This window comes from Heterodontus francisci, chromosome 1 (assembly GCF_036365525.1).
Source record: "Heterodontus francisci isolate sHetFra1 chromosome 1, sHetFra1.hap1, whole genome shotgun sequence".
Lineage (NCBI taxonomy): Eukaryota > Metazoa > Chordata > Chondrichthyes > Heterodontiformes > Heterodontidae > Heterodontus > Heterodontus francisci.
Genome location: NC_090371.1, coordinates 96,821,493 through 96,840,029, shown reverse-complemented (window position 1 = coordinate 96,840,029; position 18,537 = coordinate 96,821,493). Strand labels below are relative to the sequence as shown.

The 18,537-nt window shown below is 47.5% G+C and overlaps 1 protein-coding gene across 2 annotated transcripts in view; it reads right to left on the bottom strand.

Moving 5' to 3' along the window:
* Positions 1 to 7,500, bottom strand: part of LOC137371050 (granzyme K-like) — a 46,011-nt gene extending 38,511 nt beyond the window's left edge. Inside the window, exon 1 of one of the 2 annotated variants that reach the window (XM_068032960.1) lies at positions 7,416 to 7,500. The gene's annotated coding sequence lies outside the window, so the exon portion shown is untranslated. Of the gene's footprint in view, positions 1 to 7,246; positions 7,327 to 7,415 lie in introns of those variants that run through there. The other variant, XM_068032952.1, reaches the window with a different exon arrangement.
* Between the last annotated feature and the right edge of the window lie 11,037 nt (positions 7,501 to 18,537).

The following is an 18,537-nucleotide window of genomic DNA, read 5'->3' as shown; positions in this document are numbered from 1 at the left end:
CCTCTTGCGACAAAGGCTAACATACCATTCGCCTTCCTAATTGCTTGCTGCAAGTGCATGTTAGCTTTCAGTGACTTATTGACAAGGATATCCAGGTCCCTTTGTACATCTACATTTTCTAATCTCTTACCATTCAAGAAATACTCTGCACATCTGTTCCTCCTACCAAAGTGGATAACCTCACATTTTTCCACATTATATTCCATCTGCCTCATTCTTGCCCACTGACCAAGTCTGTCCAAATCCCCTTGAAGCTGCTTTGCATCTTCCTCACACACATTCCCATCTAGTTTTGTGCCTTCCGCGAACTTGGAAATACATTTGGTCCCCACACCCAAATCATTGATACATATTGTGAACAGCTGGAGCCCAAGCACTGATCCCTGCGGTAGCCCACTAGTCACAGCCTGCCAACGCGAGAATGACCAGTTTATTCCTACTGTCTGCTTTCTGCCTGTTAATCAATCCTTAATCCATGCAAGTATATTACCTCCTATTCCATGCTTTAATTTTGCTAACCAACCTCCTGTGGGGGACTTTATCAAAAGCCTTCTGAAAATCCAAGTATATCACATCCACCTACTCCCTTTTAATCAATTCTGTTAGTAACATCCTCAAAAAACTCCACCAGGTTTATCAAGCATGATTTCCCATTCATTCAGCCTGGTTGTGAATTGTCTTATCCATCTGACATATGCACCCTTTTTTTGCTTCAAATTACTCTGCATCTCATTCATCATCTAGGGAGCTCTGGATCGGTTTGCCCTACCCTTTCCCCCGCTTGGGAATGTACTTGACTGTACTGAAGCTAGCTCCTCTTTAAAAAGCAGCCCATCGTTCAGTTAGTTTTGCCTTCTACACTTTGGTTCCAATTTACTTCGGTCAGATCGGTTCTCACTCCATTGAACCTGGCTCTCCCCCATTTAATTAATTATCTTACTGGGTGCAGCAAAAATTCACAAGAATGGTTCCAGGGATGAAGATTAAGAGATTTGATCGAGTTGCCCAAGGATCTGTACAAAGTTGATGGGGAGAGTTTCCATTGGTGGAAGGATCCAGAACCAGAGGATACCAATTAAGGGTGATTGGCAAAAGAACAAACGGTAACATGAGAAACGTTTTTCGGCAGCGACTGGTTAGGATCTGGAATGCACTGCCGGGGAGTGTGATGGAGGCAGATTCAACCTAGGCCTTCAAAAGAGAATTGGATAATTATCTGAGGAGAATAATTTGCAGGGCTATTGGGGGGGGGGGGGGGGGGGGGGGAAAGAAATGCGCAGGAATGGGACCATGTGAGAGTTGTTCTTGCAGAGAGCTGGCATGGACACGACAGGCCGAATGGCCTCCTTCTGTGCTGTAACCATTCTATGATTCTATAATGCCTTCACATCTTTCCTCGGAGATTCCTCTGGTAGATCTCCAGATCCTGTCTTCCAAGATGCAGCCACCAATTCCCAACTGACAGCAGTTCCCCTTTAATTCCGAACTCCACAGGTACTGTACTTCTCCAGAACCTTCTCAGTTCTGTTCACTCAGGCTTGATAGCATGGATCTACCAGCATTACCTTTACCATGCACTTCAGGGACACCCCAGACACTGTATGGCCCAGTCTGGTTAATCAGTTCCTCTAGTTAACAGAAACCACTTCTCGTCTTCACTTTTTTAAAAAACCTGCCTGTAAAATGCACCTTCCCGACATCAGAGTTTGGATGGCTGTCTCCTTTTTAATCTGGTTCGAACTAGTTTCAGTCCCCCCCACCCCCCCGAAACCTGAGGTTTTTGGTTTCAATTTCTGCTAGGACAGTCTGTTCGAAAAAAATCTTTGCAATCAGTGTCAATGCACCCAACAGAACATTCGACAAGTCATCTGTTCAAGAGGACAGCTCACACATACTCCCCAAGGTTCCAAAAACTGCAAATTCTAAGACATCCTCTTGATGTTTATCACTATGCTCCTCACAGTTCACAATACTTCCAGTTTTGTGTCATCTACAAATTTTGAAATGTGTCGTGTACACCCAAATCTGGTCATTAATATACATCAAGAAAAGCAGGGCTCCCAACACTGACACCTGGGGAACCTCACTATATATCTTTCTCCTGTCTGAAAAAGAACTGTTCACAACTACGGTTTCCTGCCACTCAACCAATTTCGTATCCATGCCACTACTGTCGCTTTTATTCCATGGGCTCTAACTCTGCTGTCAAGCCAGTTATAGGCATTTTATCAAATGCCTTTTCAAATTCCATGTATGCCACATCAACCATATTATACTCATCAACCCTATTACCTCATCAAAAAACTCAAGCATGTAAAAAAAAAAAGACTATGGCCAATGCCTCTGCAATCTCCACCCTTACTTTCCCAAGTATCCATGGATGCATCTCATCCAGTCCTAGTGATTTGTCAATTTTAAGTACAGCCAGCCTATCTAATACCTCCTCTATCAATTTTTAGCCCACAGTCTGAACTACCCCCTCTTTCACCATGACTTGGGCAGCACTGTTTTCCTTGGTAAAGATAGATGCAACTTACTGGCTGGAATTTTATGTGCAACCCACCCACCACCAACTTCCCCCCCAACCCCCCACCCTGGGAGCAGGGCGTAAAATTGTGTGAGAGGCAGGGGTGCCGCGACCGTTGCCTATCCGCCCCCACTGCTATTGGTGGCCAACAGCCTACCCGCTCCGGGCCAACTGAAGCCCTTGTGGTCTATTAATTTTACCAGCAACAGTCAAGCACCTCAGCACCCGAGGAGGCTGCCCAGTAATACCTGGCAGCCTCCTTATGTGCTGGGGAGGGGGCCGTCCTGATCAGGCACCCAGTGCCCCACTGACGGTCGAACCCACCCCCCCTCCTCCTTCTCCCCACCAGCAGCACAAAATGCCCCCCACTAAAACTAACCCCATCTGCTCTGCGCTCTGACCCACTCACCCCTTACTGGAGCCTAGCCGATTGCCCCTGGGAAGGCCTGATACCCACTTTGCTGCTCCGAAGCCAGCGGCCATCGTGGATCCTCTTGCTGGGTGCAGTCCCAGCAGTAGCCATTACTCCCAATGGTGCTGTTGGGACTGAGGAGCTACCAGCCCTCCGATTGACTGGCAGCTCTTGGAGGCAAAAGTTCCAACTGCGGCCAATTAAGGGCCTGTGCCAAGTAAAATAACGGCACGATTTCCAGATCTGGAGCAGGCGGGCTCGCTCCCAACTTTTCAGCCAGTGGTCAGGGCCACCACATACTCATTTAGTACCTCAGCAATACCCCTCACCTCCATGTGTAAATCCCCTTTTAGGTCCCTGATCAGCCCCATTCCACCTTTCACTGCTATTTTACCATTTGTGCCTATGCAAGACTTTTAGATGCACTTTTAGGTTGGTTGTGAGTCTCTTCTGTTCACCTCTTTTTTCACTTCCCCTCTGAACCTTCTATATTGGTTCTCAATTGTCTTATCCACCTGACATATCACATGCACCTTTTTCTGCTTCATCTTACTCTCCATCTCTTTTGTCATCCAGGAAGCTCTGTATCAGTTTTCCCCTTGTGGGAATGTACCTTGACAGTACCAAAACTAACCCTTCTCTAAAGGCAGTCCATTGGTCAGTTACAGTTTTGCCTTCCAATCTGTGTTTCCAATTTACTTGGGCCAGATCTGTTCTCACTCCATTGAAGTTGGCCCTCCCCCAATTAATTATCTTTATTCTGGATTGCTTGTTGTCCTTTCCCAGAGCTAACCTAAACCTTATGATGCTATGGCCACTGTCCCCTAAATGTTCCCCTACTGACTCTTGAACCATAACCAGCAATGGTTCCTTTCTCATTGGACTAGAAACATACTGATGTAGAAAATTCTCCTGAACACACTCTAGAAACACTCTTCCCTTTACACTATTATTGCCTTTCTTGATATTGTTAACAATTGGAGCGATTAGCACAAAAACCCAACAGGCTACTGGAAAATGCATACAATTGCAGAATACCATCCTTAACTAACTGTCAAAATCCCAAAAGTTTATGCAATGTAAATAGTATCTGACATTCATGGTAAAAATTCACCTAGGCTGATATACGAACTGCAGAACTGAACTTCTCAATACCCACTTCTCAAGGTTGCTGGATATGGCCAATTGTGTCTCCACTTGCTCACCCAAAGCAGCACATGGCCACATGATGGCCATCACAGTGCACTACTTGGAATTTATAATGGGCAAAGTAAACCAACTCATTTTGATTGTTAAAACTTACAGGAACTATTTCAAGGTTTGAGAATAAAACAGAGAATTGTTAAACCCCAAGCTCAAAGAATTGGGTGGTACATTTATGGTAAGGCTTTGAAATACCAGTGTATGTTTGAGGTTCCAGTTGTGCTGCTCATATCAATGAAAGACTAGCTCATTTTGCATGTGCAGCTGTCACACAGTGTACATTTACACAGTCTCTGATTTCTTGAATTTGTGATCAATTCCACAGTTAGCTCCAGAATATGTGCAAGCATGGATGTCAGTGCAAAAACTTTTAAGCTTTATATATGCACATAATGAAAAATTAAAACGGTACTCGGTCCTAGCCACATGGAACATGTACACACTTTCCAAGAGGTGTCACTTCATATTGAGCAAATAGAACGTGCTGGCTTATTTTCCTCTTTCCTAACCCAGGGTTTGAAACACAACTTATACTTCCAATTGCCAGTAGTGACCACCGCATATGTAGGTTAAAAGCCAGAAATAACTTCATTTGTTCAGCAAGTACATCTACTCACTATGCCATCTGGACTAATCCATTCAGTCTTTATAAAGTTGAAAAAATGCATCTCCTTCCCATTTTCTGCAATTACCATTAGTTATTTGTTCAAGTCATTAACTTTCAGAAAATTAAAGCTACAACCCCATCATCTGTTTTTGCCATGCTTCCCTTTTCCAAAACACTCCAATTGCAAAAGTAGAAAATCATCAATACTTCTCACAAGCAAATTCTGCAAAACTTCCAAATAATAGTTCATGATTACTGACTTGTGAAAAAACTAACTACAATTATACTACCACTTTTGGCTCACTACAAAGCAGAAACAGTAGAACTGAAGTTTAGGTGTACGGGACATAAGGATGACTAAGAAAAGCACCGCCCAGCAAGTTGGACCAATATTTCCGGATATTCAAAGGTTTCTTCCTTAAATTTTCAGACGGACGTAAACAAATCTGAAAGTGATCCTTAAACCGAAAGATACTCATTCTAGATCAGAAACAAACAGTCAAATTAATTACAACTTCAAGAAATCGGAGAAATAAGGTCTATGCGACAGCTGCAGCCACAAAAACCAGCCAGTCAGGATGATATGAGCAGCACAACTTCTGAACAGGTATTTCAAAAGCTATCTTGACCCCTTAAGCTTGGGCGTTTTAATGTTTTCTGTTATATTCTCATAAATCTTAATAGTTCCACTAAGTTTGAAATGAAAGTTGTGGTTTCCTTGCCTATTATAAAATCCGAGAAGTGTCACATTCCCAATATTTGAGAGTGGGCTTCTTCAAATGTCACCGAGACAGTTTACTCGGGGCGTGGGGGAGGGACAAATCAAAAACAAACTTAATCCCGTCCTTAACAAATATCTATAAACCATCACTTATAACAGTTGTGGTTGGAATATGATTGACATGGATATGTCCGATTTTGCCACAGGCTAGCCAAGACACACAGAAACCTAGCACTAGGAAGTGAGAATCTGTTCTTTCCATTCTCCAATGAAAGACAGTCTTCTTTGGCCTCCTTATCTCGAGAGACAGTGGGTAAGCGCCTGGAGGTGGTCAGTGATTTGTGAAGCAGCGCCTGGAGTGGCTATAAAGGCCAATTCTAGAGTGACAGGCTCTTCCACAGGTGCTGCAGAAAAATTTGTTTGTCGGGGCTGTTGCACAGTTGGCTCTCCCCTTTCGCCTCTGTCTTTTTTCCTGCCAACCACTAAGTCGCTTCGACTCGCCACACTTTAGCCCCACCTTTATGGCTGCCTGCCAGCTCTGGCGGACGCTGGCAACTGACTCCCACGACTTGTGATCAATGTCACAGGATTTCATGTCGCGTTTGCAGACGTCTTTAAAGCGGAGACATGGACGGCCGGTGGGTCTGATACCAGTGGCGAGCTGGCTGTACAATGTGTCTTTGGGGATCCTGCCATCTTCCATGCGGCTCACATGGCCAAGCCATCGCAAGCGCCCCTGACTCAGTAGTGTGTACAAGCTGGGGATGTTGGCTGCCTCGAGGACTTCTGTGTTGGAGATACGGTCCTGCCACCTGATGCCAAGTATTCTGCGGAGGCAGCGAAGATGGAATGAATTGAGACATCGCTCTTGGCTGACATACGTTGTCCAGGCCTCGCTTCCATCGAGCAAGGTACTGAGGACACAGGCCTGATACACTCGGACTTTTGTGTTCAGTGTCAGTGCGCCATTTTCCCACACTCTCTTGGCCAGTCTGGACATAGCAGTGGAAGCCTTTCCCATGCACTTGTTGATTTCTGCATCTAGAGACAGGTTACTCGTGATAGTTGAGCCTAGGTAGGTGAACTCTTGAACCACTTCCAGAGCGTGGTCGCCAATATTGATCGATGGAGCATTTCTGACGTCCTGCCCCACGATGTTCGTTTTCTTGAGGCCGATGGTTAGGCCAAATTCATTGCAGGCAGCCGCAAACCCGCACTCTTCAGTGTGAGACGTTAAAGCAGCATCGTCAGCAAAGAGGAGTTCCCTGATGAGAACTTTCCGTACTTTGGACTTCGCTCTTAGACCGGCAAGGTTGAACAACCTGCCCCCTGATCTTGTGTGGAGGAAAATTCCTTCTTCAGAGGACTTGAACGCATGTGAAAGCAGCAGGGAGAAGAAAATCCCAAAAAGTGTGGGTGCGAGAACACAGCCCTGTTTCACGCCACTCAGGATAGGAAAGGGATATGTCCGATTTTGCCACAGGTTAGCCAAGACACACAGAAACCTAGGCACTAGGAAGTGAAATCTGTTCTTACCATTCTCCAATGAAAGTCAGTACTTCCTATAAATGAACTAAGAGTTTCTGCAGTACTGAAGCCAGAAATTTGTATCTTTCGATCTGGTCCAGAGGGTGACCTGCTGTGTCTTCCCATCCCCCAGCCCCGTTTTTGCCACAATTTGCAGTATATTACTTTCTCTAAGTGACTGAGCCTCAGGCAGCAACCATATCCCCCCCAGTGCCACAAGTTGTTGCAGCAACACCTGCCTTGCCTTACCTGAGCTCCAGGTCCTCCAACGTTCCAACACGGCGCCAGCCCAACCACCCGCTCGGTGTACGCAGGCGCAGCTCACAGCCCAGCCAACGTCAGAGGAAGTACAATTCCCAGAAGGCTTTACTACCTGGACGGCTGATTGTAAATCATCCCCTAAAAATGTCAAATTTACCTGTGAAAAAAACACACCGTGTCAAGCGCGCCGTTGGTTCGCCTATTTGCGGCTTGCTACCTTCTGATAAACGTTTTGAAGCGGGCTCCCGTCTCGAGGTCACGTGCCAGACCGAGCCGCGCCTCTATTGTCCACGCGGGGGGCGGGGTGTGCCGAAGGATCACGTGGTGTCTGACTGGCTGAGACCCCTGTGAATCAGAATGGTTACAGCACCGTCATCTTTCACAGATGGAAGGATGAGAACCTATTGTACAGCACAGAACGAGAGCATTTGGCCTGTCGTGTCCCTGCATGCTCTCTGCGATAGCAAATCAGCTCGACCCACTCCACCGCCTTTTCCCCATGGATCTGCAATTTGTTTCTTTTTAGCTCACTAGGCAATTCCCTTTCCAATATAATAAAAGCAAAATACTGCGGATGCTGGAAATCTGAAATAAAAACAAGAAATGCTGGAACCACTCAGCAGGTCTGGCAGCATCTGTGGAAAGAGAAGCAGAGTTAACGTTTCGGGTCAGTGACCCGTCTTCGGAACTGACAAATATTAAAAATGTCACAGGTTATAAGCAAGTGAGGTGGGGGTGGAGCAAGAGATTAACAAAGGAGAAGGTGCAGATTGGACAAGGCCACATAGCTGACCAAAAGGTCATGGAGCAAAGTCAAACAATATGTTAATGGTGTGTTGAAAGACAAAGCATCAGTACAGAATAGGTGTTAACGGACTGAATATTGAACAGCAGCAAGTGCAAACATGAAAAAAAACAGTTGGTAAGCAAACTGAACAAACTAAGATGAAATGAAATAAATGCAAAAAAAGGTTGTAAAAAAGAAAAAAAGAAGAAAAAAGAAAAAACAACTAAAAATGAAAGTAAAATGGTGGGCTGTCATGCTCTGAAATTATTGAACTCAGTGTTCAGTCCGGCAGGCTGTAGTGTGCCTAATCGGTAGATGAGATGCTGTTCCTCGAGCTTGCGTTGATGTTCACTGGAACACTGCAGCAATTCCAGGACAGAGATGAGAGCAGGGGGGAGTGTTGAAATGGCCAGCAACCAGAAGCTCAGGGTCCTGCTTGCGGACCGAGCGGAGCTGTTCCGCAAAACGGTCACCCAGTCTGCGCCTTCCAAAGTCACAGTTGAATCTGCCTCCACCACACTGTCAGGCAGTGCATTCCAAATCCTGACTACTTGCGTAAAAAGAGTGTTTCCCTATGTTCTAATTGGTTCTTTTCTCAGTCACCTTGTATCCTGTGGTTCTGGACCCATCCTCCAATGGGAACATTAAAACAAAATACTGCAGATGCTGGAAATCTGAAATAAAAACAAAGTGCTGGAAATGATCAGCAGGTCAGGCAGCATCTGTGGAGAGAGAAGCAGAATTAATGTTTCAGGTCTGTTCTGATGAAAGGTCACAGATCCCAATGGTTTCGCTCTAGCCACTTGTGTAGATCCTTATGATATCGAATACCTCCATCAAATCCCCTCTCAACGTTCTCTTCAAGGAGAACTTCTCCAATCTGTCTATGTAACTGAAATCCCTAATGCCTGGAACCATTCTTATAAGTCTTTCCTGCACCCTCTCTAAAGCCTTGACATACTTCCTGGTGTGGTGCCCAAAATTGGGCACTGTACTCCCATTGAGGCCAAACCAGAGTTTTAGAAAGGTTCATCATAGCTTCCTTGTTTTTGTACTCTATCTCTCTGTCCATAAAGCCTAGAATCCCAGAAGCTGTTTTCACAACTTCCTGAACAGACCCTGCCACCTTTAACTGTTTGTGCATGTAGACAGCCACATCTCTCTGTTCCTGCACACCCTTTAGAATGTACCCTTTGTTTTATAAATGTGCCACTTTAAACATCTCTGCATTAAATTTCATTTGCCACGTGTCTGCCACATGGCTGAAGGCACTGGATACTGCAAAGGCTATTGGCCCTGACAACATTCCGGCAATAGTATTGAAGACATTTGCTCCAGAACTTGCCATGCCCCAAGCCAAGCTGTTCCAGGACAGCTACAACACTGGCATCAACTGCCAATGTGTAAAACTGCCCAGGTATGTCCTGTGCACAAAAAGCAGGTCAAATCCAACCTGGCCAACTACAGCCCTATCAGTCTACTCTCAATCATCAGCAAAGTGATGGAAGGGGTACTCGACAGTGCTATCTAGCGGCACTTGCTCAGCATTACCCTGCTCACTGATACTCAGTTTGGCTCCTTCGACAGCAACTTCCAAATCCACGACCTCTACCACCTGGAAGGACAAGGGCAGCATGGGAATACCACCACCACCATGGCCACTCAGCTCCTGACCTCATTACAGCCTTGGTCCAAACATTGTTAAAAGAGCTGAACTCCTGAAGTGAGGTGAGAATGACTGCCCTTGACAATATATCAGCATTTGACCGAGTATGGCATCAAGGAATCCTAGAAAAACTGGAGTCAATAGCAATCAGGGGGGAAACCCTCCACTGGTTGAAGTTATACCTAGCACAAAGAAAGATGGTTATGGTTGTTGGAGGTCAATCATCTCAATCCCAGGACATCACTGCAGGGGTTCCTCAGGGAAGTGTCCTAGGCCCAACCATCTTCAGCTGCTTCATCAGTGACCTTCCCTCCATCATAAGGTCAGAAGTGGGGATGTTCGCTGATGATTGCACAATGTTCAGCACCAATCACAACTCCTCAGATGCGGAAGCAGCCCATGTCCATATGCAATAAGACTTGGACAACATCCAGGCTTGGACTGATAAGTGGCAAGTAACATTTGTGCCACACAAGTGCCAGCAATGACCATCTCCAACAAGAGAGAAGCTAACCATCTCCCCTTGACATTCAATGGCATTACCATCGCTGAATCCCTCATTATCAACGTCTGGGGGTTACCATTGACCAGAAACTGAACTGGACGAGCCACATAAATGCTGTGGCTACAAGAGCAGGTCAGAGGCTGGGAATTCTGCGACGAGCAACTCACCTCCTTTCTCCCTAAAGCCTGTCCACCATCTACAAGGCACAAGTCAGGAGTGTGATGGAATACTCTACACTTGCCTGGATGGGTGCAGCTCCAACAACACTCAAGGAGCTCAACACAATCCAGGACAAAGCAAACTGCTTAATTGGCACCCCATGCACCACCCTCAACATTTATTCCCTCCACCACCAACGCACAGTGGCAGCAGTGTGTTCCATCTACAAGATATACTGCAGCTTCTCACCAAGGCTCCTTCGACAGCAACTTCCAAATCCACGACCTCTACCACCTGGAAGGACAAGGGCAGCATGGGAATACCACCACCTGCAAGTTCCCCTCCAAGCCACACACGATCCTGACTTGGAACTATATCACTGCTCCTTCACTGATGCTGGGTCAAAATCCTGGAACTCACTTCCTAACAGCACTGTTGGTGTACCTACACCTCAAGGACTGCAACGGTACAAGAAGACAGCCCACCACCACCTTCTCAAGGGCAATTAGGGAAGGGCAATAAATGCTGGCCTAGCCAGCAACACCCACATCCCACGAATGAATAAAAAAAAATTCCACCAGTCTGTTTATGTCCTCTCGAGGTCTATCACTATTCTCCTCACAGTTCACAATAGTTCCAAGTTTTGTGTCATCTGCAAATTTTGAAATTGTGCCCTGCACACCCAGGTCTAGGTCATTAATATATATCAAATAAACATCAGTGACATCATCTGAAAGCAGGACGTTAGTTTTCACGTGTATGCTGACAACACTCAGCTCGACCTCACCACCACTTCTCTCGACTCCCCCACTGTTGCTAAATTATCAGACTGCATATCCGACATCCAGTACTGGAGCAGAAATTTCTTCCAATTAAATATTGGGAAAACTGAAGCCATTGTTTTTGGGTCCCACTCCAAACTCCGTTTGCTAGCTATTGACTCCATCCTTCTCCCTGGCAACTTTCTGAGATAAAGCCTGTCTGTTCACAACCCTGGTGTCAAGTTTGACCCTGAGAAGATCTTCAGACCTCAAATTTGTGCCATGACTAAGACCGTCTATTTCCATCTCCGTAACATTGCCCAACTTCGCCATTGTCTCAGCTCATCTGCTGCTGAAATCCTCATTCATGCTTTTGTTACCTCCAGACTTGACTATTCCAACGCACTCCTGGCTGGTCTCCCACATTAGGGGCCTGCTTTAGGTCAGGAAAAAGAACCCGACCACCCCAACCGAACCACAGCAGATCCGAGCCCGACCCAGCCCGACTCTCTCCGATATTGCTCCGAGCCCAACCCGACCCAAACCCGTCCCGACTCGGCCCGACCCGAGCCTGACCCAACCATCCCTTTACTTACCGTTCTGACACCGAACCTGCAAGAATCTGCGGCGCATGCGCGAAGATGGCATAGTAACATCACTCGCTCACTACGCAGACTCAGTTTCGTCCCAGACGCCCAGCTCAGGTAAGTTTTTTACTTTTAATACTTACCAGCAGACCACTTACTGTGTGTGTCCGACCCGACTCGACCTGAACTCGCCCCGACCTGACTTGAGCCCGAAAGCTGGCCCCGGAAGATGGGCCCGACCGAACCCGAACCTGACACATGTTGTCGGGTCCCGTCGGGTTCGGGTCAGGTAGCAGGCCTCTTTACCATATTCTATTCTCTGTAAACTTGAGGTCATCCAAAACTCTGCTTCCCATGTCTTAACTCATACCAAGTCCCTATCATCCCTGTGCTTGCTGACCTACATTGGCTCCCAGTCAAGCAATGTCTTGGTTTTAAAATTCTCATCCTTGTTTTCAAACCCCTACATGGCCTCGCCCCTCCCTATCTCTGTAATCTCATCCAGCCTCACAACCCTCCAAGATATCTGTGCTCTTCTAATTCTGGCTCTTGTGCATCCCTGATTTTAATCACTCCACCACTGGTGCCACGCATTCAGTTGCCTCGGCCCCAAGCTCTGAAATACCCTCCCTACACCTCTCCGCCTCTCTACCTCACATTCCTACTTGCATGCCAAACAGTGGATGCAGCATGCAATAGACAGGACAAAGTGATCCTACAACCAACCAGATCAGAACTAAGCTCTGCAATCTTGCCACATCCAGTCGTGAATGGTGGTGGACAATAAAACAACTAACAGGACAATGGGGGAGCCCAGCGCATCAGTGCAAAAGACAAGGCTGAAGCATTTGTATCCACCTTCATCCAGGGGTGCTGAGTGGGTCTCGGCCTGCTCCTGAGGTCCCCAGCATCATAGATGACTTGGACTTCAGCCAATCTACTTCATTACATGTGATATCAAGAAACGGCTAAAGGCACTGGATACTGCAAAGGTTATGGGCCCTGACAACATTCCGGCAATAGTACTGAAGACTTGTGCTCCAGAACTTGCTGCGCCCCTAGCTAGTACAGCTACAACACTGGCACCCAACCGGCAATGTGGAAAATTGCCCAGGTATGTCCTGTACATAAAAAGGACAAATCCAACCCGGCCAATTACTGCCCTATCAGTCTACTCTCGATCATCAGCAATGTAATGGAAAGGGTCATCAACAGTGCTATCCAGCGGCACTTGCTCAGCAATAACCTGCTCACTGATGCTCAGTTTGGGTTCCACCAAGGCCACTCAGCTCCTGACCTCATTACAACCTTGGTCCAAAGATGGACAAAAGAGCTAAACTCCAGAGGTGAGGTGAGAGTGACTGCCCTTGACATCAAGGCAGCATTTGACTGAGCATGGCATCAAGGAATCCTAGAAAAGCAGGACTCAATAGGAATAGGCTTTTCTGAATGGAGGGATGTGACTAGTAGTGTTCCACAGGGATCAGTGCTGGGACCTTTGCTGTTTGTGGTATATATAAATGATTTGGAGGAAAATGTAGCTGGTCTGATTAGTAAGTTTGCGGACGACACAAAGGTTGGTGGAGTTGCGGATAGTGATGAGGATTGTCAGAGGATACAGCAGGATATAGATCGGTTGGAGACTTGGGCGGAGAAATGGCAGATGGAGTTTATTTATTTTTATTATGTAGGGATACAGCACTGAAACAGGCCCTTCGGCCCACCGAGTCTGTGCCAACCAACAACCACCCATTTATACTAACCCTACAGTACTCCCATATTCCCTATCACCTACCTACACTAGGAGCAATTTACAACGGCCAATTTACCTATCACCTGCAAGTTTTTGGCTGTGGGAGGAAACCGGAGCACCTGGCAAAACCCACGCAGTCACAGGGAGAACTTGCAAACTCCGCACAGGCAGTACCCAGAATCGAACCCGGGTTGCTGGAGCTGTGAGGCTGCGGTGCTAACCACTGCGCCACTGCTGCCCAGACAAATGTGAGGTAATGCATTTTGGAAGGTCTAATGCAGGTGGGAGGTATATAGTAAATGGCAGAACCCTTAGGAGTATTGACAGGCAGAGAGATCTAGGCGTACAGGTCCACAGGTCACTGAAAGTGGCAACGCAGGTGGATAAGGTAGTCAAGAAGGCATATGGCATGCTTGCCTTCATCGGTCGGGGCATAGAGTATAAAAATTGGCAAGTCATGCTGCAGCTGTGCAGAACTTTAGTTAGGCCACACTTAGAATATTGCGTGCAATTCTGGTCGCCACACTACCAGAAGAACATGGAGGCTTTGGAGAGGGTACAGAAGAGGTTTACCAGGATGTTGCCTGGTCTGGAGGGCATTAGCTATGAGGAGAGGTTGGATAAACTCGGATTGTTTTCACTGGAACGACGGAGGTGGAGGGGCGACATGATAGAAGTTTACAAAGTTATGAGCGGCATGGACAGAATGGATAGTCAGAAGCTTTTTCCCAGGGTGGAAGAGTCAGTTACTAGGGGACATAGGTTTAAGGTGCGAGGGGCAAAGTTTAGAGGGGATGTGCGAGGCAAGTTCTTTACACAGAGGGTGGTGAGTGCCTGGAACTTGCTGCTGGGGGAGGTGGTGGAAGCAGGTACGATAGCGACGTTTAAGAGGCACCTTGACAAATACATGAATAGGATGGGAATAGAGGGATTTGGTCCCCGGAAGTGCAGAAGGTTTTAGTTTAGGCTGGCATCAAGATCGGCACAGGCTTGGAGGGCCGAATGGCCTGTTCCTGTGCCGTACTGTTCTTTGTTCTTTGTTCTTTGAATCGGGGGAGAACTCTCCGCTGGTTGGAGTCATACCTAGCACAAAAGATGGCTGTGAGGTCAATCATCTCAGTCCCATGGTATCACTGCAGGAGTTCCTCAGGGTAGTGTCCGAGGCCCAACCATCTTCAGCTGCTTCATCAATGACCTTCCCTCTATCATATGGTCTGAAGTGGGGATGTTCGCTGATGATTGCACAATATTCAGCACCATTCGTGATTCCTCAAATACTGAAGTAGCCTATGTCCAATATGCAGCAAGACCTGGACAACATCAGTAACATTCGTGCCACACAAGTACCAGGCAATGACCTTCTCAAACAAGAGAGAATCTAACCATCTCCCCTTGATGTTCAATGGCATTATCATCGCTGAATCCCCCACTATCAACATTCTGGGGGTTATCATTGACCAGAAACTGAACTGGACCAGCCACAAAACTGCTGTGGCTACAAGAGCAGGTCAGAGGCTGGGAATTCTGCAGTGAGTAACTCACCTCCTGTCTCCCCAAAACCTGTCCACCTCAAGACACAAGTCAGGAGTGTGATGGAAAACTCTCCACTTGCCTGGATGGGTGCAGCTCCAACAATACTCAAGCAGCCCGACATCATCCAGGACAAAGCAGCCGGCTTGATTGGCACCCCTTCTATCACCTTCAAAGTTCACTCCCTCCACCACCGACGCACATTGGCAGCAGTGTGTTCCATCTACATGATGCTCTGTAACAACGCACCAAAGATCCTTCAACAGCACCTTCCAAACCGTGACCTCTACCACCTAGAAGGACAAGGGCAGCAGTTGCTTGGGAACATCACCACCTGCAAGTTCCCCTCCACATCACACACCATCCTAACTTGGAACTATATTGCTGTTCATTCACTGTCGCTGGGTGAAATTCATGGAACTCCTTTCCTGATAGCATTGTTGGTGTATCTACACCCCAAGGACCACAGCGGTTCAAGAAGGCAGCTTACCATCACCTTCTCAAAGGTAATTTGGGATGGGCCTAGCAGACATGCCTACATCCCACAAACGAATAAAAATAATTACCCTCATCAACAATGTCTGTTATCTAATCACAAAGCTCAATCAAGTTAGTTATACACAATTTGCCTTTAACAAATCTGTGCTGGCTGTCCATGATTAATCCCCACTTGTCCAAGTGACTGTTAATAGTGCCCCGGATTATCGTCTCTAAAAGTTTTCTGACCGCCACGGTTAAACTGACTGGCCTGCAGTTGTTCGGTTGATCCTTACACCCTTTTTTGAACAAGGGCGTAATATTTGCAATTCTCCAGTCTTCTCGCACACCCCTGCATTTAAGGAGGATTTGATGATTATGGCCAGTGCCTCCACAATTGCCTCCCTCAGCATCCCATCTGCTCCTGGTAACAACTTTAATTACAGCCTGCCTTTCTAATACTTACACTTCATCAATTTTTAGCCCATTCAGTGTCTCAACTACCACCCCTTTCACTATGACTTTGACTGCATCTTATTCCTTGGTAAAGATATATGTAAAGTACTCATTTAGTACCTCAGCCTTGCTCTCTGCCTCCCTGTGTAGATCCCCTTTTTGGTCCCTAATCAGCCTCACCCCTTGGTGGGTGGCGGAGAGGGGGAAGGGCAAGCACTTTCTCTGGGACATAAGGCGCAAATCTTGGGAATTGTTTCAGATTTAGCTGGTTCAACTAAAAAGTTAGTAACACATTGCCAGGAGGAGAGTGCTTGCAGAATGATTGGTGCTATCCGCTGTCACTCTTACTGGCCATTGTTCTGTGATGATGGATCGAGGACAAGGAGGATCGGCAAGAGGTGAAGAGCCAGCAGGCCTCGTTGTTTGCTGCGGAGGCCTCCAAGATCATCTTCCGGTCCAGAGTCTGCTCCGTTGACCAGGATGACGTGCTCGCATTTCTTCTTCCAAAAGGTACACAGAGAGAGCTCTATGATCAGCAGCCTGAAGGAAGAGGAAGGCACGGTAACGTCAATTCAGTCTGACATACTAAGGATTAGCAAATCCTTTTATGCTGGGCTGTACGACGTGAAGTCCTCGGACAGAAAGGCCTCACAGTCCTTCCTGTCTTCTATCACGGAAGTCTTAGATGACAGAACATGGAAGAGTCTGGACAAACCGTTAACTCTGGACGAGCTGACAAAGGCCGTTAGGTCCTTTGAGACGAGTAAAACTCCCGGATGCGATGGCTTACCAGTTGAGTTGTATTTGATTCTATGGGACTGGATCGGCCCAGACCTGCTGGAAGTGTACGAGAGTATGCTTCTGGCTGGCAACATGTCCGAATCCATGAGGAAATGCATCATCACCCTCATCTACAAAAGGAAGGGGGAGAGGGCAGAAATCAGAAATTGGCAGCCCATCTCACTGCTTAATGTAGACGACAGGATTCTGTCCAAAGTCATTGCCAGTCGGGTCAAGTCTGCTCTGGAGTTGGTGATTCACCCTGATCAGATCTGTACAGTACCCGGCAGGAAGATCTCTGATAGCTTTGCACGACTCAAGGATACGATTTCCTATGTGCAAGACAGGGGGGTGGACACCTGCTTCATCAGCTTGGACCAGGACAAGGTTTTTGACAGGTTATCGCACATCTACATGATGGATGTGCTCTCCAAAATGGGGTTTGGGGAGGGAATCCGCAATTGGATCCAACTGCTTTACACAGACATCAGTAGTGCAGTCTCAATCAATGGGTGGGAATCAGAAAGTTTCCCGATCAAATTTGGAGTCAGACAGGGCTGTCCTCTCTCCCCTGTCTTGTTTGTTGGCTGTATCAAACCTTTTGCTGAGTCCATTCGGAAGGATGCGGCCGAACAGGGGTGACAATCCCAGGCAGCGGAGGCACTCAGGTCAAAGCCTCCCTGTACATGGACAATGTCGCCGTCTTCTACTCAGATCTGCGGTCCGTTTGCAGGATGATGAGCATCTGCGACCAGTTCAAAATGGCCTCGGGAGCCAAAGTAAATTGTGGCAAGAGTGAGGCCATGTTCTTGGAGAAGAGAAGGTTGAGAGGTGATTTGATAGATGTATTCAAAATCATGAGGGATCTGGACAGAGTAGATAGAGAGAAACTGTTCCCACTCATGAAAGGATCAAGAACAAGAAGGCACAAATTTAAAGTACAAAGTGATTGATGACAACGCTACGTCATCAGAATGCGCCGTGGTGCGCACATGCGCACATGGTCTCGGGCCCTCTGCGCATGCGCTGCGGTCCGGATTGCCAGGACCAGTTTGCGCATGCGCAGACGACGTCATCGCGTAACGTCACCTTCCTCAGGGAACACGCCAGGTTGGCCTTTGCGCATGCGCAAACTGGTCCTGGCAATCCGGACCGTAGCGCATGCGCAGAGGGCCTGAGACCGTGTGCGCATGTGCGTCAATCTTCCGAAAGCTTCGGCGCGAGTTTTTGAAAATGGAAGGAGGAGAGGTTTCGTCTGGCATTTTATCTCAATTATTTAGTCATTTTGGACATTTGCTTCATTTTTATTAGACAGAGGAGATTGTTCCAAGGTAAGTTGCTCTGAAAATACATTTCAGGGGAGGGGAGGGGAGAGGGGAGGGGAGGGGAGCGGGGGGGAGGGGGGGAAGGGAGGGGGGAGGGACGAGGGGGGAAAGGAGGGAGGGAAGGGAGGGGGGAAAGGAGGGAAGGGAGGGGGGGAAAGGAGGGAAGGGAAGGGAGGGAGGGGGGGAAGGGAGGGACGGGGGGGGAAGGGAGGTCGGGAGGGAGGTCGGGGGGGGAGGGGGGGAGCAGCGGAGCGGAAGGGGAGTGCCTTTTCTGTGCATGCGCCATAAACACAAGGACTGGCTGATGAGATGGAGCCAATTAATTTACCCAACAATTGCCCGGAAGCACCTTCGGATGGAGGTGGCCACGCGCTGGACATCAGTCGCGTGCCACAATCCATGGATCCTGAGCGTTTCACCCCCTGGCCTAATGATCTGATGGACCATACATACGCCTGCCTGTTCAAGCTCCACTTCCCCCACCTGCGGTACC